Raw genomic sequence first — 10,691 nt, forward strand, 5'->3', positions numbered from 1 at the left:
CAATATTACCCAGTGATAGCAATGACACTGTTAGTTGGGCAGCATGCTGCCTTGTGTGATTGAGTGGGGAAAATCTCTGTAGGCCTGTAGCTGGCTTAACGTCTAAGTCAGTGTTCACACTGCTGATAAGGTCATAGTCGCGTTTATGACTAATTGACCAATAATCTCGGGTAACTGTCGTCGTCCTAATTAATAAGGCTGAGGGCCGGCGGTCAAGAAATCACACCACTCTGTGTTGGTATTCATTCTTTCCTCAGCTTAAAACATATACTGACGCACTTTTTATTGAGAACACAGAGTTAAATAGTAGCAGAGAAAGGAAGTGATATAACAACAACGTAATTTTTCATATTCATTATTGATTGGTATGTTACATCTCAATCAAATAGAAAAAGTTTATGCAGTGCCATATATAGCCAGCTGGTCCCACTTCTGCATGGTGACCTTGGGGTGCTGTCTTGTGGTAGCAAGCCAAGCATTTGTTTTTCTTGCACCCATCCTGGATACAGGTGCCATCATATGATATAACATTATACCAGTTTCAAGCATAAGCAACCACATCTAGCATTCAGCTTTAAAGGATAACAATGTTTTTTCATACATTATATAATTATAACCTTTACACTGCTAGTTGCTTTGGCAGTAGCTGCCGGTCTCTGTCTAGTCCAGGAGTTCTGGCTAGACAGTAAGTTTATTGTTGCGGCTGCTCTGAAGCTGCACAGGTCTCTGTGATTCTAACAGAGTACACCTGGTTAGTTCTGTTTAGCTGGCAGTGACACTAACTGCCAGACTGTGTTCACATCAGAGTGTTTAGCAGTCAGAGTCTAGTGGGCTCCGTAGGGTTTTTGTTTATTTATTTATTTTTTAATAAATCCTACTGACCATAAAGCCCGCTCCCCCTAACAAACTTTAGATCTCCATATTACTGATGGTATAGCTGGTGTCGACCAAAATAATCTGCTTGGTCCACTCAGGGGTGCTGCTTATGAGCTATTCCTGCCCAATATCAGTGTACTCTTAGCACACACTCCGTGCATAGGTATTCGGCCGGTTGGGAGATTGGCCAATGTAAAATACCAACACATACAGCGCTAAGATAGTATGTATAGCAGCCAAAACCCAGGTGTGACCAGGGGTGAATCTAGCTTTTTTGCCGCCTGAGGCAGACGACAGAAAGCCCCCCCCCCCCCCCCCCCCGGAGGAGGGGACGGGGTGGACGGGGCGGCGTTAGTGGGCAGAGAGCAGGCAGGGAGAGGACCTGCTCTCTGCTAAGCATGAGGGGAGGCTGCTGGATCAGCGCTGCATCCACAGGGCCTCCCCAATCCACCACTCGCTTCCCATGCCGGGCTGCCGAGACGGTGATGCTAAGCTTGTCCTGGACTAGCTTAGGTCAGCAAAAATGCCGCCCCTCCTGGGGCCCTGGCATAGCGCCGCCTGAAGCGGTCGCTTCAGGTCGCCTCATGAGAGGTGCGGCGCTGGGTGTGACCATATATGAGAAGGACACCACTATGCTGGTAATCTCTCAACGCGTTTCGCTACTCACTAGTTCTTCAGGAGAGTTGAAAATAAATAGGCGATGCCAAAAGAAACTAAATTGCAGTGATAACTGCATTTCCTGGGACCTGGATGGTAGGTCCCAGTACTTGCATAGGTCCGACGCTGAGTGCTGCGTTCGCCGGCTATTTATAGCTCCATATCCGGGGTAGGGCCCGCCCCCCATGCCGCGCCCCCATCTCTCTCGGCCAATCAGCGATACTTTCGGCCGAACACGTCATCGGAGCCTTGGCCGTGGTTGTGGCCCGGTACACAACACGATCGTCACTGAAGCAAGAAGAGGATGTGTGTCTCCAGAGCAGGTAAGTGTGTTAAAAATGATGACACATAAATGACAAGTTGTCCACAAGCCACCACCAATGTGTGATGTATGACAGAATCAGATACCAGTGTCGACAACGCTGCAAGTTTAACCCACTCTATGCCATATAAAAGAAGGTGCATTGATACAACGGAAGATGGACCGCCAGCATATCAATGTGAATAGATGGAGCGCTGTCTACACTCACGGGGTCTCTAAACTGCAGGACTCACAGATGTCCGGCCACCACCACCTCAAACCTATCATGGATGCGTTAATCATAATTTTAAAGTGTATCTAGCAACCGTATGATGACCACAGAAAAACGCACCATATGAACATGTCCAAGATAAGGTGGTGGTGCATGCATAGGTGTATCCAAGTGAAAAGAGGTAGATCATTACTCTAGATGTGTCGTCTGGCGACTATTAGCCTAATGTATGACATAGATACATCAAACGGGCTTAAACCGTGCAGATGAACCTAACTTGAAAGAAACTAACATCACATCGACCCCTATTAACCCATGAGGGTGAATCAGAGAAGAAACGTGTACAGGACGTCTGAAACGCTCATACAGATGGTAAAAACTTATAAAGCCTCATTCAGACCAGCAGGTCTCATGCTGTTAAATTTAAAAATCCACTGTGATTCCTCTGAAAAAATTTTTAATAAAAAGTGATCAAAGCAATAGCAATTCTCCAAAATGGTAGAACTAAAAAGTTCCCCATTGCGGTGCCCCACCGCTGGTGGAAAAAGCGGTCAATAAAAAGAAAGGAATTGTCAACATAAATCTCAGCAAAGCCAAAATCAATTCACTATGAGCTGCATATTGGGTTCCACGAGTTCCTAGGAAATGCTCTACAACCCCAAACCCCAAGTCAGGAGGTATGGAGCTGTAGAGCACCTCCACATCCAAACTGGCAAGGACCACCCCCGATGGAAGTTGAATGTCCTCCACATGTCTCAGGACTAGAGATGAGCGAACAGTAAAATGTTCGAGATTCAATATTCGTTTCGAGTAGCCCCTCAATATTCGACTACTTGGATCGAATATCGAACCCTATTATAGTCATTACCCCCCCCCCCCCTTCCCATTTCAGGGGTAGGCAACATTTGATCAAATTGAACTTACTAAGTCCACGTGTGAGGGTCAGGCTGGATTCTCCAAGAAGTCTTCTCCATGCAGCGTCCCCGCGGTGTCTTCCGGCTCGGAATTCACTCTGCCAGGCATTGGGCCTGGGCAGAGCCAACTGTGCATGCCCGCGCTACAAGAAAATGGCCGCTTACAGTCAAAGCGGCCATTTTCTTGTAGCCCGGGCATGCACAGTCTGTTCTGCCCCGGTCCGATGCCTGGCAGAGTGAATTCAGAGCCAGAAGACGCCGCGGGAATGTTGCGCGGAGAAGACGTCCAAAGGTAGGAGGAGAACCAACGTTGATTGGCCGACTGTATAGCATTCGGCCAATCAACGCTGGTTCTGCATCAAATTTTTCCATTCGAATACTACTCGCTCATCTCTAATACTGACATGTTCATCAGCAACTGTTTGACAAAATGTGGGGGGCTTTTTTTCTTTTAACCCCTTGTGAAAATGAAAACTTTAGGGATAAAGCTACATTTTAGTAATTTTTAGCCTACACATTCCAAGGTTAGTAAAATAGCTATGGGGTCAAAATGCTCACTGCACCCTTTGATGAATTCTGTGAGGGATGTAATTTCCAAAATGGGGTCACTTTTGGGGGGGTTTCCATTGTTTTAATACTCTAGGGGCTCTACAAATGAGACATGGTGCCTGAAAACTATGCCAGCGCAATCTGCTTTTCATACCTGTGCTGCTACCCCCTCCGCAGCGCCGCCTGAGGCTGTCACCTCACCTCGCCTCATTAGAGGTGCGGCTCTGGCAGCTGTCTGCCCAAAAATCAGTTTACACCCACATGTGGGGTATTTCTGTGCTCGGGAGAAATTGTATAACAAACTGTGAGATGCATTTTCTCCTTTAACCCTTTGTGAATGTGTTAATTTTAGGGCTAAATGAATGTATTAGTGAAAAAAAATGAAATGTCTAAATTTCACCTCCATATGATTTTATTCTTATAAAATGCTTAAATTGTTAATAAACATCCCAAATGCTGGTTTGAATTATTGAAGGCTGCAGTTTTGAAAATGGGGGGATTTATGGGGGGGGGGGGGGTTCTAATATATAGGCCTTTATAATCTCTGTCAGAACTGAAGAGGTCCCTAAAAAATTAGTTTGAGGAATTTTCTTGTAAATCTGTAACATCGCTGTTACACTTGTAAGCCTTGTGACATCCAAAATAAGTTAACCCCTTCCCGACATGCGCCGTAATAGTACGGCGCATGTCAGGTCTGTAACTATGGGGACCGCCCCGGAGCCGGGCGGCCGCCATAGCCGCCGGGTGTCTACTGCTTTAAGCAGTAGACAACCGGCTCTAATGCCTCCGATCGGTCCCCGGACCGATCGGAGGCATTAACCCCTCCGGCACCGCGGTCAAAGGCGCCGGAGGCGCCATTTTCCCGGCGGCGCATGGGCTCCGCCATTTTGCCCGGGATCGCCGGCTCCTGGAGCATGCTCCAGGGCCGACCCCCCGTTGTCATGACAGCCGAGAGCCTGAACAAGGCTCCCAGGCTTGTCTGCAAATCCTCTCTTTTGCAGGCTGGTCTATGCAGCGTGCAAAAGAAAGGATGATTTTTTGCAATGCATTACAATGCATTAGCATTGTAATGCATTGCATTAGTGATCAGACCCCCTGGGGTTCAGCACCCCTAGGGGGTCTAATAAATGCAAAAAAAAAAAAAAAAAGTAAAAAAAAAAATATTAAAAAATATAAAAAGTATTAAAAGTTCAAATCACCCCCCTTTCCCTAGAACACATATAAAAGTAGTTAAAAACTGTGAAACATATACATGTTATCTCAAAGAAAGAAGAAAAAGACACCGAGCAAACCGTAGTGTAGATCTGTGATTTTAAAGTTTTGGTGAAATGACAGTGAGGCTCACCTTTTAGAGTTGTGTATGTACACAACACTTCACAAAACAACAAGATCCAGGCTGGGATCCTGTAGATAGATACAGCTGCAGGGTACCTCACACCACGGGGGTGTAAGTAAATGCAAAGAAAGGACCGAGTTGTCTCAAGACAAGGAGGACCCGCGCTGATAGGTTAAGGTGAAAGAAAACGACTTTATTGGAACAACACACAACGCGTTTCGGGCATGCACTCTGCCCTTCTTCAGGTGTAATGGTTCTAAACAAATAACAATAAATAAATTCATATAACAAAACTTGTCCTAAGATTCTTTGTGATCACATAAAAAACGACAAAATGTCTTTAACCATTATAAAACATCATAAGAAAAAAGGAAAATTCGTTCCCTACATAGTAGGCAGAAATATTCTGTGACTAAAAGTACAGATATAAATAGAGACAGTAGTATGTAAAATCCAGCTCCAGTTGTAGTCGGACAAATCACGTGATGTGGTAGAGTAAAATTTAACTTTTATTATATCAAAATAATAAAACCGTCACACAGCCGTGAAGAAGGGAGCAATCCTGAAACGCGTAGCTCGTTCTGTAACATTGACTCCTATGTCACTATGTGTGACGGTTTTATTATTTTGATATAATAAAAGTTAAATTTTACTCTACCACATCACGTGATTTGTCCGACTACAACTGGAGCTGGATTTTACATACTACTGTCTCTATTTCCGGACCTGGTATCCTACAGAGGTTTCCGTGCTCGTTGGTTGGACATTGCATATATTGAACAAGGGTGAGCTGGATTTGCAACTTGTTTGGTGACAGATATAAATACTCTTTAGTAAAATGCTATTAAAAAGAATGTCCTAATTTGAAAACCAGGGTCTGTTATATTAAACACAATCCTATGTACAGCAGTAATCACTGGCAGAAGCTAAACATCTCAACTCTAAATGAGCAAACTCCAAGTTTTTTTCAAAGATTATCACAGTGATCAGATAGTTCTGATGGTAGCTTATCATATGTCCCAAAGGGCAATGTTGTGACTTGGGGTTTGGAATATAGGAGCATAATTGCTTACCTTTGGCCGTCCAGCCGAGAGAAGCTTGCTTCCACTGTGGAGGGCTGGCTATAAATAGTGTGTATTAGGGAGACGTCATGTTATTTCCCGCACAAAAGTTCCCACGCGTGCGTACTGTGGCGCACGTGTGCCGAAGGCACAAAGACATTCAGCGTCTTGTATAAACTAGTGCGCGTGCGTCTAAAAAGCCCGGGTTACGGGAAGACGCATGCGCATAAGGGGCTCTCATTTATCAATCCTATGCGCACGTACTCGGCTCGTCAGTCCGGCGCTCACTTTTTCTACTATAGAGGATTAGTCTTACATAACGAGCCGCGCGTGTGTATGCCTAGACATAGCGACACACTCGTGCAGGCTCATACATGCCGTCAAGCATCCGTATAGACTATCTAAAATGCATATTAGTTATTAAGAACCCATGGAAATGTCTTTTACGCTAATCGGAGGAAAAAACTAGTTTTTTCTGTGTTTACAGAGAACAATTAAAAAAACACATATTCTTTACAACATGAATTTAAAAGAACAATAAAGGACTACCTTTGGCACAGTGCATGACTGGCTAGAATTTTAAGAATTAGACAAATACATTATTATGTTAGTTGTTACAAAACTCATATAGATGTTTTTTACATTATTGAATAAATATTAATATTATGAAACTGAATTAGATACAATATAAAACTGACAGAAGGAAATTATATGGGAGTGAACATGTTTTAAACCAAAATGACCAATAAAGCTATACTGTTTTAGGTTAAATTTGGATATATTTATACCACAGGGGAGGTTTTACATGTGATATTATATGTTAATTCAGAAGATTAGTTTGATCCATACCAATATAGCTGTTAGGTGGTTATGTCCTCTAGGGCTTCGTTTAAACCTGTGGGGGCTAAAGTATTTAGGCGGTATATCCAATACATTTCTTTGCGCTTTATTAGTTGGAAGCGGTTATGGCATGTTTCCAACACATGGTCTATTGGGGTTACCGTAAATCCACTAAAATTGCCCTCATGATGGTAAGCAGCGTGTTTGGAGACGCTATGTTTTAAGAATTTATTCAGAACATTTGACCTATGTTTATTGAGTCGCTCTCGTAATGTGCGTATGGTGCGACCCACGTATTGGAGGCCACATGGGCACTCCAAGACGTATATGATATAACTAGAATCACATGATAAATGATAATCTATATTAAAAACTTCCCCTGTATCCGTACTTTTAATACTTTTTCTACCATTTGTGATTGTTTTACAACATTTACATTTTTTACTGTTACATTTCCAGCTTCCCAATGTACCTATAGATTGGGGGAAAGGGGTACTGCTCCGTACTTTCTTGAGTCTACTTGGAGCCAAAATGGTTTTGAGAGTGCGTGCACGTCTAAAAGTTAGACCTGGATTTGGGGGAAGGACTTTTTTCAAATATTGGTCATTTTGTAATATTGGCCAGTGTTTTTGTATTATTTTGCGTATTGTTGTATGTTTATTATTGAATGTGGTGAGAAAATTCAGTTTAAAATTGGTGTTTTCTTTTTTCTTTTTAGATCGTTTTGTGATAAGGTGGCCACTTTTGATTGTGCACTTTGTATTAGTTGTTTCGGATAGCCTTTGTCAAAGAACCTCTTCTTCATGATTTCACTTTGGGTTCTATAGTCAGTGTCATTGGTACAGTTCCTTCTTAACCTACGAAATTGGCCATAGGGTACATTGTTTTTCCAGCCCCTATGATGTAAGCTTTGGTAGTTAAGGAGGCTGTTACAGTCCACTTTCTTAAAAAATGTACGAGTGGTAATGATGTTATCCTTACTACACAGAGTAAGATCCAAATAATCTATACTAGTGGGACTTGATGTAGCAGTAAAGCTTAGGCCCCAGTCATTACTGTTTAGATATTCCACAAATTTCATAAACTTTGTTTCCGTGCCACCCCAGATGATAATAAGGTCGTCAATATAACGTCTGTAGAAAATGAGGTGAGGTGACCACTCTGTGTCCCTATAAATATAGGTGTCTTCAAAGCCCCCCATGTACAGGTTTGCGTAGCTAGGCGCAAACCTAGTACCCATGGCAGTCCCTGTGGTCTGCCTAAATATGTCACCCTCGAATTCGAATATATTGTGGTTGAGTATATACTCAATCCCTTTTATTATGAACCTTTGTTGTTCACGGGGCATATTTAGGTCCTGCGATAGTATCCGTGTCACATTTTCGACACCCTTTTTGTGGGGGATATTTGTATATAAAGCTTGGACATCTAGTGTTGCCCAGATATAGCTAGATCTCCATGTAATTCCAATTACTTCATTTATGAGACATGGGGAGTCTTTCAAATAAGATTTTAAACTTGTGACGTATGGTTGTAATTGGATGTCGATGTACTCTGACAAATTCCTACTGATTGAATTGAGCCCAGAGATTATGGGTCTCCCCGGCGGATTTGTGATGGATTTATGTACCTTTGGGAGATGATACCCCAAGTCACAACATTGCCCTTTGGGACATATGATAAGCTACCATCAGAACTATCTGATCACTGTGATAATCTTTGAAAAAAACTTGGAGTTTGCTCATTTAGAGTTGAGATGTTTAGCTTCTGCCAGTGATTACTGCTGTACATAGGATTGTGTTTAATATAACAGACCCTGGTTTTCAAATTAGGACATTCTTTTTAATAGCATTTTACTAAAGAGTATTTATATCTGTACTTTTAGTCACAGAATATTTCTGCCTACTATGTAGGGAACGAATTTTCCTTTTTTCTTATGATGTTTTATAATGGTTAAAGACATTTTGTCGTTTTTTATGTGATCACAAAGAATCTTAGGACAAGTTTTGTTATATGTTTTTATTTATTGTTATTTGTTTAGAACCATTACACCTGAAGAAGGGCAGAGTGCATGCCCGAAACGCGTTGTGTGTTGTTCCAATAAAGTCGTTTTCTTTCACCTTAACCTATCAGCGCGGGTCCTCCTTGTCTTGAGACAACTCGGTCCTTTCTTTACATATACATGTTAGATATCCCCGCGTCCGAAATCGCCCGCTCTACAAATCTATAAAAATATTTTTCCTGTTCGGTAAACGCCGTAGCGGGAAAAATAGTCGAAAGTGCCAAACCGCCGTTTTTTCACTGTTTTGATTCTGATAAAAATTTGAATAAAGTGATCAAAGCAATAACATTTCCCGAAAATTGTAGAACTATAAAGTACACCCGGCCCCGCAAAAAAAACCGCCCTATGCATCCCCGTACACTTACGTATAAAAAAAGTTACGGCCGTCGGAATATGGCGACTTTTAGAAAAAATTTTTTTAACACAGTTTTGGAATTTTTTTTAGGGGTCAAAATGTAAATAAAACCATATAAATTTGGTATCCCTGGAACCGTACCAAAACAGAGAATATAGGGGACATGTCATTTTGGCTGCACAGTGAACGCCGTAAAACCAAAGCCCGTAAGAAAGTCGCAGAAATGCATTTTTTCTTCAAGTCCACCCCATTCTGAATTTTTTTCCTGCTTCCCAGTATATTATATGGAATAATTAATGGTAGCATCATGAAGAAAAATTTGTCCCGCAAAAATTAAGACCTCATATGGCTCTGGGAGCGGAGAAATAAAAAAGTTATGGGGTTCAGAAGGAGGGGAGTCAAAAATGAAAAACGAAAATCAAAAAATGCCATCGGCGGGAAGGGGTTAAAGAACAATTAAAACATGATGCCAATAAAAGCAGAGATATGGGAGATAATATTTATCAATGTATTTGGTTAATATGACGGTTTGAAAGCCAGAGCATTTTACATTTTGAAAATTGTGATTTTTTTCCCCAAATTTCCTATTTTTTTTATAAACACAAAAATATTGTTTAATGTTTACCACTAACATGAAGTACAATGTGTCATTAAAAACCAATCTCAAAATCACTTGTGCAAGTTATAGCGTCTCAAAGTTATTGCCATATAAATTAACGTAAGTAAGTTTTGAAAAATTAGGCGTGGTCCTGGCACTTTTGGGCTAAGTCTTGAAGGGGTTAATGTCCCCCTCCAGCTGCCCCAACAGTTTAATTTCCCCTTCCGGCTGGCTCCACAGCTTAAAATCTCCCTGCAGTTGCCCCCTCTTTAATGTCCCCCAGTATTTCCCCCACAGTTTAAAGTCGCCTTTCTTTTCCCCCCATAATATTATGTCCCTCGCCTATGAAACAAAGATAATAAAAAACATTAATACTCTTCACACCCCTGCTGTTCTGCTCCAAAGGCTTAAGGGATTCGCTGGCGCAAAATTAATAACGCAATCACATCGCACCTGCGGGCTCCCGGGGTGGAGAGGGCATGGATGGTGGCGCATGGAGCAGACATTTCCCTGCTTCATCATTGTAAGCAACATTGGCATCCTTAGGGCTTGTTCACACTGAGTTTTTTTGGCAGCGGATTTTGACGTGGAATCCACTTGAAAATCCGCTACCAAAACTGGCTCCCATTGACTTCAATGGAGCTGCTCGCTTCTTTTTTCTGCTAGCTAGTAGTGGAAAAAAGAAGCAAAATGACCCTTCTTACCGCAGTGCGAGGCTCCCTCCCGATTAGACCCATTCATTTGGGCCTAATCCGGATCGGAATGCCACCATGAGATGTCGGGGCACTGCAACGGAATCCCGTTGTGGCTAGCTGCGCGGAATGCAAATTCTGCTGTGTGAACATACCCTTAGGACACCAATGAGGTGAAATTGGGAAGGCCTAGAAATGCAGGACTGTGCACTGTTGGC

This window comes from Leptodactylus fuscus, chromosome 3 (assembly GCF_031893055.1).
Source record: "Leptodactylus fuscus isolate aLepFus1 chromosome 3, aLepFus1.hap2, whole genome shotgun sequence".
Taxonomy (NCBI): domain Eukaryota; kingdom Metazoa; phylum Chordata; class Amphibia; order Anura; family Leptodactylidae; genus Leptodactylus; species Leptodactylus fuscus.